An 18,652-nucleotide genomic window follows, 5' to 3' on the forward strand; every position below is an offset into this window, starting at 1 on the left:
ATAGGTTATGAAGGAACAGATGAATGACCTCGGGGAGACCAAAACATCCAACACTGCGGAGACACCATCACGTGTTTCTCAACGCAGTGATCCAGAACACTGCCCCCATCCCTTATGGGAAATATGCAAACACATGTAAAGTAAGCTGCGGAGACACCATCACGTGTTTCTCAATGCAAGCAATGAATAGCCAGGCCTTTCTCCGGGAAGGAACAAACACGGGAAGGGCAGCATCCAATAAAGGAGAATATCCAATAAAGGAAGACCACCTATGCCAAGCTGTTATGATCCTTAGTGGTTGAGGATCACAAATTACTCCAGCTTAGTAACAAACATAGGACAAGCTCTAGGGAGGTGGCAAACTGGACTGACCGCAAATCTGAACCTATCCAAACACACTAGAAGTAGCCGGTGAACGTGCCTAAAAATCCTAGACGTCTCTAGCCAGCCTGAGAAACTAACTATCCCTAGAGAGAAAGAAAGACCTCTCTTGCCTCCAGAGAAATAATCCCCAAAGATATAGAAGCCCCCAACATATAATAACGGTGAGGTAAGAGGAAGGCACATACACCGGGGTGAAAGCAGATTCAGCAAATGAGGCCCACTAATACTAGATGGCAGAAAATAGTAAAGGGGTCTGTGCGGTCAGTAAAAAACCCTTACAAAATATCCACACTGAGATTTCAAGAACCCCCGCACCAACTAACGGTGTGGGGGGAGAAACTCAGTCCCCTAGAGCAACCAGCAAGCGAGGAAATCACATTTTAGCGAGCTGGACTAAAAACATAATGAATGCTGATAATCAAAAAATGATCAAACAAAAACTTAGCTTGTCTTGGAGAGACTGGGAGCAAGGTAGTCACAAGGAATCTGAAGAGCACTGAATACATTGAGAGCAGGCAAGGAACTGAGTATCCAGGTGAGCTAAATAGGAAACCAACCAAGGATAACGAACCAGCTGATGCTGCCAACCTGCAGAAAGACAACACTACACAGTACCGCTAGTGACCACTAGAGGGAGCCCAAAAACAGAGTTCACAACAGTACCCCCCCCTTGAGGAGGGGTCACCGAACCCTCATCAAGACCCCCAGGGCGATCAGGACGAGCCGCGTGGAAGGCACGAACCAAATCGGCCGCATGAACATCAGAGGCGACAACCCAGGAATTATCCTCCTGACCATAGCCCTTCCACTTCACCAAATACTGAAGCCTCCGTCTAGAGATACGAGAATCCAAAATCTTCTCCACCACGTACTCCAATTCGCCCTCGACCAGCACCGGAGCAGGAGGCTCAACAGAAGGAACCACAGGTACCACATACCTCCGCAACAAAGACCTATGGAACACATTATGAATGGCAAACGATGCTGGGAGATCCAAGCGAAAAGACACCGGGTTAAGGATTTCCAAGATCTTATAAGGACCGATGAAGCGAGGCTTGAATTTAGGAGAGGAGACCTTCATAGGAACATACCGAGAAGACAGCCACACCAAATCCCCAACACGAAGTCGGGGACCCACACCGCGGCGGCGGTTGGCAAAGCGCTGAGCCTTCTCCTGTGACAACCTCAAATTGTCCACCACATGGTTCCAAATCTGCTGCAACCTATCCACCACAGAATCCACCCCAGGACAGTCAGAAGGCTCAACCTGACCCGAGGAAAAACAAGGATGGAAACCAGAATTGCAGAAAAAAGGCGAAACCAAAGTAGCAGAACTAGCCCGATTATTAAGGGCAAACTCGGCCAATGGCAAAAAAGTCACCCAATCATCCTGATCAGCAGAAACAAAACATCTCAAATAAGTTTCCAACGTCTGATTAGTTTGCTCGGTTTGGCCATTAGTCTGAGGATGGAAGGCCGATGAAAAAGACAAATCAATGCCCATCTTAGCACAAAAAGTCCGCCAAAACCTGGACACAAACTGGGATCCTCTATCAGACACAATATTTTCAGGAATGCCGTGCAAGCGAACCACATTCTGAAAAAATAGAGGAACCAAATCGGAGGAAGAAGGCAACTTAGGCAAGGGCACCAAATGGACCATCTTGGAAAAACGAACACACACAACCCAGATGACAGACATTTTCTGAGATACCGGAAGATCCGAAATAAAATCCATGGAAATGTGCGTCCAAGGCCTTTTCGGAATAGGCAAAGGCAAAAGCAAACCGCTGGCACGAGAACAGCAAGGCTTAGCCCGAGCACAAATCCCACAAGACTGCACAAAGGAACGCACATCCCGCGACAAGGAAGGCCACCAGAAGGACCTAGCCACCAAATCTCTGGTACCAAAAATCCCAGGATGACCCGCCAACACCGAAGAATGAACCTCGGAAATAACTCTGCTGGTCCATCTATCCGGGACAAACAGTCTCTCTGGTGGACAACGGTCAGGTCTATCCGCCTGAAACTTCTGCAGCACTTGTCGCAAATCTGGGGAAATGGCAGACAAAATCACTCCCTCTCTGAGAATACCAGCCGGCTCAGAAACTCCCGGAGAGTCAGGCACAAAACTCCTAGAAAGTGCATCAGCTTTCACGTTCTTCGAACCAGGAAGGTATGAGACCACGAAGTTGAAACGGAAGAAAAACAACGACCAACGAGCCTGTCTAGGATTCAGGCGCTTGGCAGATTCAAGGTAAATCAGATTTTTGTGATCAGTCAAGACCACCACACGATGTTTAGCTCCTTCGAGCCAATGTCGCCACTCCTCAAATGCCCACTTCATAGCCAACAACTCCCGATTACCAACATCATAATTCCGCTCGGCAGGCGAAAACTTTCTTGAAAAGAAAGCACATGGCTTCATCACAGAGCCATCAGAGCTTCTCTGCGATGCATTAAACACTTTTGGCCTGCTCTACTGTTATGGTCCTTAGTGGTTGAGGATCACAAATTACTCCAGCTTAGTAGCAAACATAGGACAAGCTCTAGGGAGGTGGCAACCTGGACTGACCGCAAATCTGAACCTATCCAAACACACTAGAAGTAGCCGGTGAACGTGCCTAAAAATCCTAGACGTCTCTAGCCAGCCTGAGAAACTAACTACCCCTAGAGAGAAAGAAAGACCTCTCTTGCCTCCAGAGAAATAATCCCCAAAGATATAGAAGCCCCCAACATATAATAACGGTGAGGTAAGAGGAAGGCACATACACCGGGGTGAAAGCAGATTCAGCAAATGAGGCCCACTAATACTAGATAGCAGAAAATAGTAAAGGGGTCTGTGCGGTCAGTAAAAAACCCTTACAAAATATCCACACTGAGATTTCAAGAACCCCCGCACCAACTAACGGTGTGGGGGGAGAAACTCAGTCCCCTAGAGCAACCAGCAAGCGAGGAAATCACATTTTAGCGAGCTGGACTAAAAACATAATGAATGCTGATAATCAAAAAATGATCAAACAAAAACTTAGCTTGTCTTGGAGAGACTGGGAGCAAGGTAGTCACAAGGAATCTGAAGAGCACTGAATACATTGAGAGCAGGCAAGGAACGAACCAGCTGATGCTGCCAACCTGCAGAAAGACAACACTACACAGTACCGCTAGTGACCACTAGAGGGAGCCCCAAAACAGAGTTCACAACACCAAACATGATATCCATCCACAAACAGCTGTTTCGGGGTATTTGCCCCTCATCAGTGTGGAGTAGGAAACTGGCTATTGGGAGCAGTGCCTGGTGAAAGGCTATGAAGGAACAGATGAATGACCTCGGGGAGACCAAAACATCCAACACTGCGGAGACACCATCACGTGTTTCTCAACGCAGTGATCCAGAACACTGCCCCCATCCCTTATGGGAAATATGCAAACGCATGTAAAGTAAGCTGCGGAGACACCATCACATGTTTCTCAACGCAAGCAATGAACAGCCAGGCCTTTCTCCGGGAAGGAACAACCACGGGAAGGGCAGCATCCAATAAAGGAGAATATCCAATAAAGGAAGACCACCTATGCCAAGCATGGTATCCATCCACAAACAGCTGTTTCGGGGTATTTGCCCCTCATCAGTGTGGAGTAGGAAACTGGCTATTAGGAGCAGTGCCTGGTGAAAGGCTATGAAGGAACAGATGAATGACCTCGGGGAGACCAAAACATCCAACACTGCGGAGACACCATCACGTGTTTCTCAACGCAGTGATCCAGAACACTGCCCCATCCCTTATGGGAAATATGCAAAGGCATGTAAAGTAAGCTGCAGAGACACCATCACGTGTTTCTCAACGCAAGCAATGAACAGCCAGGCCTTTCTCCGGGAAGGAACAACCACGGGAAGGGCAGCATCCAATAAAGGAGAATATCCAATAAAGGAAGACCACCTATGCCAAGCATGGTATCCATCCACAAACAGCTGTTTCGGGGTATTTGCCCCTCATCAGTGTGGAAGGAAACTGGCTATTAGGAGCAGTGCCTGGTGAAAGGCTATGAAGGAACAGATGAATGACCTCGGGGAGACCAAAACATCCAACACTGCGGAGACACCATCACGTGTTTCTCAACGCAGTGATCCAGAACACTGCCCCCATCCCTTATGGGAAATATGCAAACACATGTAAAGTAAGCTGCGGAGACACCATCACGTGTTTCTCAACGCAAGCAATGAATAGCCAGGCCTTTCTCCGGGAAGGAACAAACACGGGAAGGGCAGCATCCAATAAAGGAGAATATCCAATAAAGGAAGACCACCTATGCCAAGCTGTTATGATCCTTAGTGGTTGAGGATCACAAAGTACTCCAGCTTAGTAACAAACATAGGACAAGCTCTAGGGAGGTGGCAAACTGGACTGACCGCAAATCTGAACCTATCCAAACACACTAGAAGTAGCCGGTGAACGTGCCTAAAAATCCTAGACGTCTCTAGCCAGCCTGAGAAACTAACTATCCCTAGAGAGAAAGAAAGACCTCTCTTGCCTCCAGAGAAATAATCCCCAAAGATATAGAAGCCCCCAACATATAATAACGGTGAGGTAAGAGGAAGGCACATACACCGGGGTGAAAGCAGATTCAGCAAATGAGGCCCACTAATACTAGATAGCAGAAAATAGTAAAGGGGTCTGTGCGGTCAGTAAAAACCCTTACAAAATATCCACACTGAGATTTCAAGAACCCCCGCACCAACTAACGGTGTGGGGGGAGAAACTCAGTCCCCTAGAGCAACCAGCAAGCGAGGAAATCACATTTTAGCGAGCTGGACTAAAAACATAATGAATGCTGATAATCAAAAAATGATCAAACAAAAACTTAGCTCGTCTTGGAGAGACTGGGAGCAAGGTAGTCACAAGGAATCTGAAGAGCACTGAATACATTGAGAGCAGGCAAGGAACGAACCAGCTGATGCTGCCAACCTGCAGAAAGACAACACTACACAGTACCGCTAGTGACCACTAGAGGGAGCCCAAAAACAGAGTTCACAACACCAAGCATGGTATCCATCCACAAACAGCTGTTTCGGGGTATTTGCCCCTCATCAGTGTGGAGTAGGAAACTGGCTATTAGGAGCAGTGCCTGGTGAAAGGCTATGAAGGAACAGATGAATGAGCTCGGGGAGACCAAAACATCCAACACTGCGGAGACACCATCACGTGTTTCTCAACGCAGTGATCCAGAACACTGCCCCCATCCCTTATGGGAAATATGCAAACGCATGTAAAGTAAGCTGCGGAGACACCATCACGTGTTTCTCAACGCAAGCAATGGATCACTGCGTTGAGAAACACGTGATGGTGTCTCCGCAGTGTTGGATGTTTTGGTCTCCCCGAGGTCATTCATCTGTTCCTTCATAGCCTTTCACCAGGCACTGCTCCTAATAGCCAGTTTCCTACTCCACACTGATGAGGGGCAAATACCCCGAAACAGCTGTTTGTGGATGGATACCATGCTTGGCATAGGTGGTCTTCCTTTATTGGATATTCTCCTTTATTGGATGCTGCCCTTCCCGTGTTTGTTCCTTCCCGGAGAAAGGCCTGGCTGTTCATTGCTTGCGTTGAGAAACACGTGATGGTGTCTCCGCAGCTTACTTTACATGCCTTTGCATATTTCCCATAAGGGATGGGGCAGTGTTCTGGATCACTGCGTTGAGAAACACGTGATGGTGTCTCTGCAGTGTTGGATGTTTTGGTCTCCCCGAGGTCATTCATCTGTTCCTTCATAGCCTTTCACCAGGCACTGCTCCTAATAGCCAGTTTCCTACTCCACACTGATGAGGGGCAAATACCCCGAAACAGCTGTTTGTGGATGGATACCATGCTTGGCATAGGTGGTCTTCCTTTATTGGATATTCTCCTTTATTGGATGCTGCCCTTCCCGTGGTTGTTCCTTCCCGGAGAAAGGCCTGGCTATTCATTGCTTGCGTTGAGAAACATGTGATGGTGTCTCCGCAGCTTACTTTACATACCCAAGTGATAGGTGTCTCAATATGGAAACTGCTGCTGGTACCAACCTATTGCGCGGTACCACCAGCTGAACACCGTCGCACCACACACACACACTCTATATGTCGTATGCACCACTCACACACACACACTCACTCTCACGCGGTACCACCAGCGGAACACTGTCGCAAACACACCGCCGCTGGGATCAGCCAAATGATTCCCTGACTGCTGCCATCTTTGTACAGGAGGAGGGCATGTGCAGTTTTAATGTGACCACCACTATCTGCACAAAGAAGGCGGTGGTCTGATTTACTGCGCCTGCGCGAATTACGAGCAGGTAATCATTCGGCTGATCCCGGCGGCAGATGTGCGACGTGTCTACAGGCAGAGGAAGCCGGTCACATTAAAGGGGTTTTCCCACGAGCGAAAGTTCATTTTAAAAATTGACTGTGTCTGACTGTTTACGGAGCATACCACATCTCCTGGGCAGGGGAGGAAGCAAAAGATAATACTGACATTACAGCAGGGGATCACAGTGGATTCATTTTGTGAGGTAAAATATTTTTTAAAAACAGTCAGTGAAATATTTTACCTCACAAAGTGTATCCTCTGATCTCCTGCTGTAATGTCAGTATTGTCTTTTGCTTCCTTCCCTGCCCAGGAGCTGTGGTATGTCCAGTACACGGTCAGACACAGACAATTTTTAAAATGAACTTTTGTTCGTGGGACACCCCTTTAAAAAGCAAATATCAACGCCAACATGGCTCCTCATAAAAAGTAGGCCAATGACAATGAAAAGAAAACAGCAAAGGCACAATGTGGAAGGCAACTAAGGGCAAATGAGACCCTTGAAGAGCAACAGCATCGCTGAGACAAAAACAATGCATACAAGCGTAGGCATCACGCACATGAGTCCCCTGATGCAAAAGTCATTAGATTATCACAGGATGTCATTAGGCAACAACAGCGCCGCATGCGTGCCTCCATCGTGACATTACCGCCCTCCCGATGCGATAGCATCAGGCCTCCATCTAGCGTTAAATAAAGACACAGCCAGAATAAAGTCTTTTAATGAAATAAAACACAACACAGTTTGACCATTTTATTGTTACTCCTAATCTATGCGACACTCTCGATCTCCTGTAATAAAAATAAAATAGTAAACCAACAATATACCATACCTGTCCATAGTTGTGGCGCTTTTACACAAAAAAAACTATTTTATAAACAAAATAATTATTTTTGCATCGCTTTATTCTGAGAGTTATAACTTTTTTATTTATTCCGCTGTTGGAGCTGTATGACATTTTCAGTGGTACCATTATTATATTTATTTCCGTCTTTTTGATTGGGTTTTATACCACTTTTTGTTCGGTGGTATGATGATAAAGCATTGTTTTTTGCCTTGTTTTTTATTTATTTTTTATGGTGTTCACTAAAGGGGTTAACTAGCAGGATACTTTTATAGGTCGGGTCGTTGTGGATGCAGCAATACCAAATATGTGTACTTTTATTGTATATTATATACTTTTTCATTCAAATATTTATTTATACAGTGGGAAAAAAGGATTTAGGCTGGTTTCACACTTGCGTTTTGATCTGCAGCGTTTGTACAGAAAAAAACGCATGCGTTTTTTTCCCCTATGTTACATAGTTACATAGTTACATAGTTATTAAGGTTGAAGGAAGACTGTAAGTCCATCTAGTTCAACCCATAGCCTAACCTAACATGCCCTAACATGTTGATCCAGGGGAAGGCAAAAAAACCCATGTGGCAAAGAGTAACTCCACCATGGGGAAAAAAATTCCTTCCCGACTCCACATACGGCAATCAGACTAGTTCCCTGGATCAACGCCTTATCAAGGAATCTAGTGTATATACCCTGTAACATTATACTTTTCCAGAAAGGTATCCAGTCCCCTCTTAAATTTAATTAATGAATCACTCATTGCAACATCATACGGCAGAGAGTTCCATAGTCTCACTGCTCTTACAGTAAAGAATCCGCGTCTGTTATTATGCTTAAACCTTCTTTCCTCCAGACGTAGAGGATGCCCCCTTGTCCCTGTCTCAGGTCTATGATTAAAAAGATCATCAGAAAGGTCTTTGTACTGTCCCCTCATATATTTATACATTAACATAAGATCACCCCTTAGTCTTCGTTTTTCCAAACTAAATAGCCCCAAGTGTAATAATCTATCTTGGTATTGCAGACCCCTCAGTCCTCTAATAACCTTGGTCGCTCTTCTCTGCACCCGCTCCAGTTCAGCTATGTCTTTCTTATACACCGGAGACCAGAACTGTGCACAGTATTCTAAGTGTGGTCGAACTAGTGACTTGTATAGAGGTAAAATTATGTTCTCCTCATGAGCATCTATGCCTCTTTTAATACATCCCATTATTTTATTTGCCTTTGTAGCAGCTGCCTGACACTGGCCACTGAATATGAGTTTGTCATCCACCCATACACCCAGGTCTTTTTCATTGACGGTTTTGCCCAGAGTTTTAGAATTAAGCACATAGTTATACATCTTATTACTTCTACCCAAGTGCATGACCTTACATTTATCCCCATTAAAGCTCATTTGCCATTTATCAGCCCAAGCTTCTAGTTTACATAAATCATCCTGTAATATAAAATTGTCCTCCCCTGTATTGATTACCCTGCAGAGTTTAGTGTCATCTGCAAATATTGAAATTCTACTCTGAATGCCCCCTACAAGGTCATTAATAAATATGTTAAAAAGAAGAGGGCCCAATACTGACCCCTGTGGTACCCCACTGCTAACCGTGACCCAGTCCGAGTGTGCTCCATTAATAACCACCCTTTGTTTCCTATCCCTGAGCCAGCTCTCAACCCACTTACACATATTTTCCCCTATCCCCATTACTCTCATTTTATGTAACAACCTTTTGTGTGGCACCGTATCAAAAGCTTTGGAAAAGTCCATATATACTACGTCCACTGGGTTCCCTTGGTCCAGTCCTGAACTTACCTCTTCATAGAAGCTGATCAAATTAGTCTGACATGAACGGTCCCTAGTAAACCCGTGCTGATACTGGGTCATGAGGTTATTCCTCTTCAGATACTCCAGCATAGCATCCCTTAGAATGCCCTCCAGGATTTTACCCACAGTAGAGGTTAAACTTACTGGCCTATAATTACCGAGTTCAGTTTTTGCCCCTTTTTTGAATATTGGCACCACATTTGCTATACGCCAGTCCTGTGGTACAGACCCTGTTATTATGGAGTCTTTAAAGATTAAAAATAATGGTCTATCAATGACTGTACTTAGTTCCTGCAGTACTCGGGGGTGTATCCCATCCGGGCCCGGAGATTTGTCAATTTTAGTTATTTTTAGACGCCGCTGTACTTCCTGCTGGGTTAAGCAGGTGACATTTAATGGGGAATTTTTATCACTAGTCATTTTGTCTGCCATGGGATTTTCTTTTGTAAATACTGATGAAAAAAAGTCATTTAGCATATTGGCTTTTTCCTCATCCTCATCCACCATTTCACCCAGACTATTTTTAAGGGGGCCAACACTGTCATTTTTTAGTTTCTTACTATTTATATAGTTAAAGAATATTTTGGGATTATTTTTACTCTCTCTGGCAATGAGTCTCTCGGTCTCAATCTTTGCTGCCTTGATTTGCTTTTTACAGAATGTATTTAATTTTCTGTATTTATTTAATGCCTCCTCACTACCTACTTCCTTTAATTCTCTAAATGCTTTCTTTTTGTCCCTTATTGCGCCCCTTACAGCTCTATTTAGCCATATTGGTTTCCTCCTATTTCTAGTATGTTTATTCCCATACGGTATATACTGTGCACAGGTCCTATCCAGGATGCTAATAAATGTCTCCCATTTTCTTTGTGTATTTTTGTGTCTCAGGATATCGTCCCAGTTAATTGCACCAAGATCCTCTCTCATCCGTTGGAAATTTGCCCTCCTGAAGTTTAGTGTCCTTGTCACCCCCCTACTACCCATCTTATTAAAGGTTACATGAAAACTTATTATTTTGTGATCACTATTCCCCAAGTGACCCCCAACCCTTATATTTGATATGCGGTCTGGCCTGTTGGTTAATATTAGGTCTAGCAGTGCCCCCCTCCTTGTTGGGTCCTGAACCAGTTGTGAAAGGTAATTGTCTCTCATAGTTGTCAAAAACCGATTACCTTTGCTGGAACTGCAGGTTTCTGTTCCCCAATCTATTTCAGGGTAGTTGAAGTCCCCCATAATAATGACTTCTCCTTGAGTCGCAGCTTCATCTATTTGCTTTACGAGGATATTCTCCATTGCTTCCATTAGTTTTGGAGATTTATAACAAACCCCTATCAGTAATTTATTATTTTTTCCCCCTCCCCTTATCTCCACCCACAGAGACTCTACATTTTCATTAGATTCACCTATATTATCACGCAGGATGGGTTTTAAGGTCGATTTTACATACAGACACACCCCACCCCCTCGCTTATCTGTACGGTCATTTCTGAACAGGCTATAGCCCTGCAAGTTAACAGCCCAGTCATGGCTCTCATCCAGCCACGTCTCAGATATCCCCACCATGTCATAATTATGCTCCAACAACATTAGTTCTAATTCATCCATTTTGTTGGCGAGGCTTCTGGCATTAGTATACATGCACTTGATGTTACTCTCTGTACCTCTATTCTTTCTTAAATTACTAACTGTTCTAACCCCACCCCCCATGCCACCGCCACCCCCAACTTCCTTATTTGTGCCCAGGTCTCTATCTGCACTATCTTCCCCTCCTATAAAATGAATACCCTCCCCCCCAATCCCTAGTTTAAACACTCCTCCAACCTTCTAACCATTTTCTCCCCCAGCACAGCTGCACCTTCCCCATTGAGGTGCAGCCCGTCCCTAGCGTAGAGCCTGTAGCCAACTGAGAAGTCGGCCCAGTTCTGCAGGAACCCAAACCCCTCCTTCCTACACCAATTCTTGAGCCACTTATTAACCTCCCTAATCTCCCGTTGCCTCTCTGGCGTGGCACGTGGTACAGGCAGTATTTCGGAAAATACCACGTTGGAGGTCCTTGCTTTCAGCTTGCAGCCTAATTCCCTGAAATCATCTTTAAGGACCTTCCACCTTCCTCTAACTTTGTCATTTGTGCCAATGTGCACCATGACCGCTGGGTCCTCACCAGCCCCTCCCAGTAATCTGTCCACCCGATCAGCGATGTGTCGGACTCGAGCGCCAGGTAGGCAGCACACCGTCCGACGATCCCTGTCTTTGTGACAGATTGCCCTATCTGTTCCCCTAATAATTGAGTCCCCCACTACCAGCACCTGTCTGGCCTGCCCTGCTCTCCTTTTTCCCTCCTTACTGGAGCAGTCACTCCTCCGGCTTTCAGAGGACATGCCTGGCTGCAGCAGTGCTACCCCTGTACTGGCACCCCCCTCATCTGCCAACTTAGCAAACTTATTGGGGTGTGCCAGATCAGGACTAGCCTCCCTGGCACTCTTCCCTCTACCCCGCCTTCTATCTGTCACCCAGCTAACTGCCACACTGTCCTGCAGCTCCATCCTACCATCCCCCTCCTCATCTATCCCATTGAGCGTCTGCTCTGTGAGCAGAAGACTCCTCTCCATATTGTCTATGGATCTCAGTGTTGCCAGCTGCACATTTAGATCCAGTATCTGGGTTTCCAAATGCACAATGTGCTCACATCTCGCACAGCAGTATGCACCCTCGACCGGCTGGTCAAGGACTGCATATATGTGGCAAGATGTACACTGGATCGCATAAACAATAGTGGAGCACATTTCCTAATGGGGATTGCACCACACAGATGTTTAACATTAAAAACGCACGCGTTTGGCCTCGTTTAACGACGCATGCGTTTTTTTGCTGCATGCGTTCTGTCGCAGAAATGCAACATGTAGTAATTTCTAGAGGCATTTTTTTGCCGCAAAAAAACGCATGTGTTTTTTTGCCGCAAAAAAACGTATTGTTGTCTATGTAAACGCATGCGTTTTTAAGCACATGCGTTTGCTTGCGTTAAAAATGCATGCGTTTTTATAGAAAAAAACAAGAATACACCCTGATAAGCCACCCCCCACCATCAAGGTGATAAAGGGATCCTAACTCTAACCCTACCCCTAACCCTAACCCTAACAATATGATAGTGAATACTCTCCAAGTTAATATTTTTAGTACTCTATAGCAATACCGTATATCTTGGGGTGTCCACTTTGAACAAAGCTTTTTATTAGAAGAATGTCCTGGTCACCAGGTCAACATCCCTATGGATCCCTAGGATTCCTAGGGTTAGGGGTAGGGTTAGGGTTTGGATCCCTTTATCACCTTGATGGTGGGGGGTGGCTTATCAGTGACCTGGTGACCAGGACATTCTTCTAATAAAAAGCTACCCCTAACCCAAACCCTAGGGATCCAAACCCTAACCCTAACCCTAACCCTAGGGATCCTCACCCTAACCCTAGCTATTTCTATTTATAGTGGGTTTTCTAGTTGATTTTGATGATTGGCAGCTGTCACACACTTCTCAGCATGCGTTTCAAAAACGCAAACGCATGAAAAAACGCATGTAAACGCGTCAAAACGCCCCTTTTTTTTACCGCATGCAAAAACGCATGCGTCCAAAAAACACAGCGTTTGCACGCGTTTACATGCGTTTTACACCACCTGCATTTTTTTTTTTAAAGCTGCGTTTTTAAACGCAAATGTGAAACCAGCCTTAGTCAGTCACCAATTGTGTAAGTTCTCCCACTTAAAAAGATGAAGAGAGGCCTGTAATTGGCATCATAGATAGACCACAACTATGAAAGTCAAAATGAGTAAACAAATCCAGAAAATCACCATATCTGATTTGGCAAGATTTATTTTGCAAATTATGGTGGAAAATAAGCATTTGGTCACTTAAAAACGTGCAAGATTTCTGGCTCTCACAGACCTGTAACTTCTTCTTTAAGAGGCTTCTCTGTCCTCCACTCCTTACCTGTTGTAATGGCACCTGTTTGAACTTCTTATCAGTATAAAAGACACCTGTTCACAAACCTCAAACAGAAATTAAGGTCCCAGAGTCTGGAGGAAGAGTGGAGAGGCACACAATCCAAGCTGCTTGAGGTCTAGTGTGAAGTTTTCACAATCAGTGATGGTTTGGGGATCCATGTCATCTGCTGGTGTAGGTTCACTGTGTTTTATCAAGACCAAAGTCAGCGCAGCTGTCTACCAGGAAATTTTAGAGCACTTCATGCTTCCCTCTGCCGACAAGCTTTTTTGAGATGGAAATTTCATTCTCCAGGAGGACTTGGCACCTGTCCACACTACCAAAACTACCAATACCAGGTTTACAAACAACAGTATCATTGTGCTTGATTGGCCAGCAAACTCGCCTGACCTTAACCCCATAGAGAATCTAAGGGTTATTGTCAAGAGGAAGATGAGAGACACCAGACCCAAAAATGCAGACAAGCTGAAGGCTGCTATCAAAGCAACCTGTAATGCTCACGCCCTGACTGGGTGACGTAAGCGAGGGGATTGTGACCCCACTGTGCCACAAACCCGACTGCTCTAGAAGGGGTGTAACTAAGCAGCTTCCTTGGTGTTCACTGAAGCCTCTGATGGTGAGGTCAAGCATGTGCGGCAGGTAGCTGCCAAGTACCACTCCAGGGTGGTATCTGGCTGTGGCTGCTGATCCCATTGGGGACGGAACGCTAGGACAGAAGCAGGCAACGGTCTCGACTAGCAGAAGGGCATGGCTGAGACACTGGCAGGCGGACTGTTATGACCCCAATGGCGAGGGTCTCAGAGGAACGTGGAAGTCTGCAGAATACAAAAATCCAGCTCATAGGGCAGTGGTAACTGGGTTGACCATATATCTACTCCTAACGCCAACACTAGAAGTAGCCGGGGATCATTCCTACGTTGATTCTAGATGACACGCGCCAGCCGGAGAATCTAGCTACCCCTAGTAGAGGAAAACAAAGACCTTTCTTGCCTCCAGAGAAGGGGACCCCAAAGCTGGATAGAAGCCCCCCACAAATAATGACGGTGAGGTAAGAGGAAATGACAAACACAGAAATGAACCAGGTTTAGCACAGAGAGGCCCGCTTACTGATAGCAGAATAAAGAAAGGTAACTTATATGGTCAACAAAAACCCTATCAAAATCCACACTGGAAATTCAAGAACCCCCGAACCGTCTAACGGTCCGGGGGGAGAACACCAGCCCCCTAGAGCTTCCAGCAAAGGTCAGGATATAGATTTGGAACAAGCTGGACAAAAATACAAAACCAAAACAAATAGCAAAAAGCAAAAGGCAGACTTAGCTGATATAACTGGAACCAGGATCAGTAGACAAGAGCACAGCAGACTAGCTCTGATAACTACGTTGCCAGGCATTGAACTGAAGGTCCAGGGAGCTTATATAGCAACACCCCTAACTAACGACCCAGGTGCGGATAAAAGGAATGGCAGAAAAACCAGAGTCAAAAAACTAGTAACCACTAGAGGGAGCAAAAAGCAAATTCACAACAGTACCCCCCCCCTTAGTGAGGGGTCACCGAACCCTCACCACGACCACCAGGGCGATCAGGATGAGCGGCATGAAAGGCACGAACTAAATCGGCCGCATGAACATCAGAGGCGACCACCCAGGAATTATCCTCCTGACCATAGCCCTTCCACTTGACCAGGTACTGAAGCCTCCGCCTGGAGAGGCGAGAATCCAAGATCTTCTCCACCACGTACTCCAACTCGCCCTCAACCAACACCGGAGCAGGAGGCTCAGCAGAAGGAACTACAGGCACAATGTACCGCCGCAACAAGGACCTATGAAATACATTGTGAATAGCAAACGACACAGGAAGATCCAGACGAAAAGATACAGGATTAAGGATTTCCAATATCTTGTAAGGCCCAATAAAACGAGGTTTAAATTTGGGAGAGGAGACCTTCATAGGAACAAAGCGGGAAGAAAGCCATACCAAATCCCCAACGCGTAGTCGGGGACCCACACCGCGGCGGCGGTTGGCAAAGCGCTGAGCCTTCTCCTGTGACAACTTCAAGTTGTCCACCACATGATTCCAGATCTGCTGCAACCTATCCACCACAGAATCCACCCCAGGACAGTCAGAAGGCTCCACATGACCCGAAGAAAAGCGAGGATGGAAACCAGAGTTGCAGAAAAAAGGCGAAACCAAGGTGGCGGAACTAGCCCGATTATTAAGGGCAAACTCAGCCAACGGCAAGAATGTCACATTCTTTGAGCCTGGTAAATACGAGACAACAAAATCAAAGCGGGAGAAAAACAATGACCAGCGGGCCTGTCTCGGATTAAGGCGTTTAGCAGACTCGAGATACATCAGATTTTTGTGATCAGTCAAGACCACCACACGATGCTTAGCACCCTCGAGCCAATGACGCCACTCCTCAAATGCCCATTTCATGGCCAACAACTCCCGATTGCCCACATCATAATTTCGCTCGGCAGGCGAAAACTTCCTAGAGAAAAAGGCACAAGGTTTCATAACAGAGCAACCAGGGCCTCTCTGCGACAAAATGGCCCCTGCCCCAATCTCCGAAGCATCCACCTCAACCTGAAAGGGAAGTGAGACGTCAGGCTGGCACAAAACAGGCGCCGAAGTAAACCGGCGTTTCAACTCCTGGAAAGCCTCCACGGCAGCAGGAGCCCAGTTAGCTACATCGGAGCCCTTCTTGGTCATATCCGTCAAAGGTTTCACAATGCTAGAAAAATTAGCGATAAAACGACGGTAGAAGTTAGCGAAGCCCAAGAACTTCTGAAGACTCTTAACTGACGAGGGCTGAGTCCAATCAAGAATAGCTCGGACCTTGACTGGGTCCATCTCCACAGCAGAAGGGGAAAAAATGAACCCCAAAAAGGGAACCTTCTGTACACCAAAGAGACACTTTGAGCCCTTGACAAACAAAGAATTTTCACGCAAAATTTTAAAGACCAACCTGACCTGCTCCACACTTGTAATCAAGGTCTGGACATTCATGTCTGCAGCAAGCATAGCCACTCTGAGGTAAAGGGGAAGAAGAAAAAAAAAAACTCAGAATCTTCTTTCTTATAATCCCTCTTCTGCAATGCATTAAACATTTAATATTGGCCTGGCAAACTGTTATGACCCCAATGGCGAGGGTCTCAGAGGAACGTGGAAGTCTGCAGAATACAAAAATCCAGCTCATAGGGCAGTGGTAACTGGGTTGACCATATATCTACTCCTAACGCCAACACTAGAAGTAGCCGGGGATCATTCCTACGTTGATTCTAGATGACACGCGCCAGCCGGAGAATCTAGCTACCCCTAGTAGAGGAAAACAAAGACCTTTCTTGCCTCCAGAGAAGGGGACCCCAAAGCTGGATAGAAGCCCCCCACAAATAATGACGGTGAGGTAAGAGGAAATGACAAACACAGAAATGAACCAGGTTTAGCACAGAGAGGCCCGCTTACTGATAGCAGAATAAAGAAAGGTAACTTATATGGTCAACAAAAACCCTATCAAAATCCACACTGGAAATTCAAGAACCCCCGAACCGTCTAACGGTCCGGGGGGAGAACACCAGCCCCCTAGAGCTTCCAGCAAAGGTCAGGATATAGATTTGGAACAAGCTGGACAAAAATACAAAACCAAAACAAATAGCAAAAAGCAAAAGGCAGACTTAGCTGATATAACTGGAACCAGGATCAGTAGACAAGAGCACAGCAGACTAGCTCTGATAACTACGTTGCCAGGCATTGAACTGAAGGTCCAGGGAGCTTATATAGCAACACCCCTAACTAACGACCCAGGTGCGGATAAAAGGAATGGCAGAAAAACCAGAGTCAAAAAACTAGTAACCACTAGAGGGAGCAAAAAGCAAATTCACAACAGCGGACACGGTGAGACACTGGCAGGCAGGCATGGCTGAGACACTGGCAGGCGGGCACGGCTGAGACACTGGCAAGTGGGCACGGCTGAGACACTGGCGGGACAGGTACAGACTTGGTAGGGACAGTAATATAGGCAGGTACATGGGAACAGGTAGGGACCTGACCCGCAGGTTGCAGAATTGGAAGTACAACAGAGACGCTGGTTGCAGTGCAGTGAGCAGGACTGTAAGGAGCAGATGCAAGGCTGAACCGCAAGGAGCAGATGCAAAGACCAGAACCGCAGGAGGCGGAACAAAGACCAGAACCACAGGAGGTGGAGCCAAGAGCAGAACCGCTGGAGGTGGAGCCAAGAGCAGAACCACTGAAGGCGGGGCAAAGAGCAGAGCACAGGAGGTGGAGCTAAGAGCAGAACCACCAGAGGTAGAGCAAAGAGCAGAACCACAGGAAAGGGAGCAAAGAGCAGAAACGTAGGAGGCGGAGCTAAGAGCTGAACAAGTGAACACAAAGAAACACACAGCGGAATAGGAAAAGCTACAGACAGGGATACAAACAGACACAGGTATAGGACTAGGCTCAGACAGGGTCAGAAACGGGACAAGCCCCCGAAACAAGGACTCAGACCAGGGTACAAAGCCCCACTGGGTGGCTGAAACAAGAGACACAGGTACAGGCCAGGGTGCGAAGCCCCTCTGGGTGGCTGACACAAGAAAAATAGCAAAACAGGACCTGGCACCTCAGCAGCAAGGCACTGAAGAAGTAAGTTGCTCAGGCATCCCTCTAGGGGTGGGAATGCTTTAAGTACCTGATGCCTCTTGGCAATTGGCAGGGGACACCTTGGGAAGGTGCACACAGTCTCTATAAGAGCCAGGGAATGCCGGCGCCACCCTCCTATGCACACAGCCAGGAAGTATGCAGAGAGCAGGCAGGAGACAAGAGGCACCCTGCATGGAGCCGGCAGAAGACAGAACTCACAGCATGGCCGGAAGTAGAGAGTAACTTGGTGTGTAAGGCAGGTGGGGGATGGGAGACAATGCAGTGATGCCGACAGAGTTATTACACAACCTGGGCTTCCATAGCATTTCAGCAGTGCCACAGGCTGATTGCCTATAATATGCCACACCCCATTGATGCAGTAATTGATGCAAAAGGAGCCCCGACCAAGTATTGAGATCATTTATTACTGAACATGCTTTTCAGTAGGACAACATTTCGGATTTTAATATCATTTTTCAAGCTGGTGTTATAAAGTATTCTAATTTACTGAGATAATGACTTTTGGGTTTTCATTGGCTGTAAGCCATAATCATCAACATTAACAGAAATAAACACTTGAAATAGAGCACTCTGTGTGTAATGACTCTATATAATATATGAGATTCACTTTTTGTATTGA

Source organism: Ranitomeya variabilis, chromosome 6, assembly GCF_051348905.1.
Source record: "Ranitomeya variabilis isolate aRanVar5 chromosome 6, aRanVar5.hap1, whole genome shotgun sequence".
Classification (NCBI taxonomy): domain Eukaryota; kingdom Metazoa; phylum Chordata; class Amphibia; order Anura; family Dendrobatidae; genus Ranitomeya; species Ranitomeya variabilis.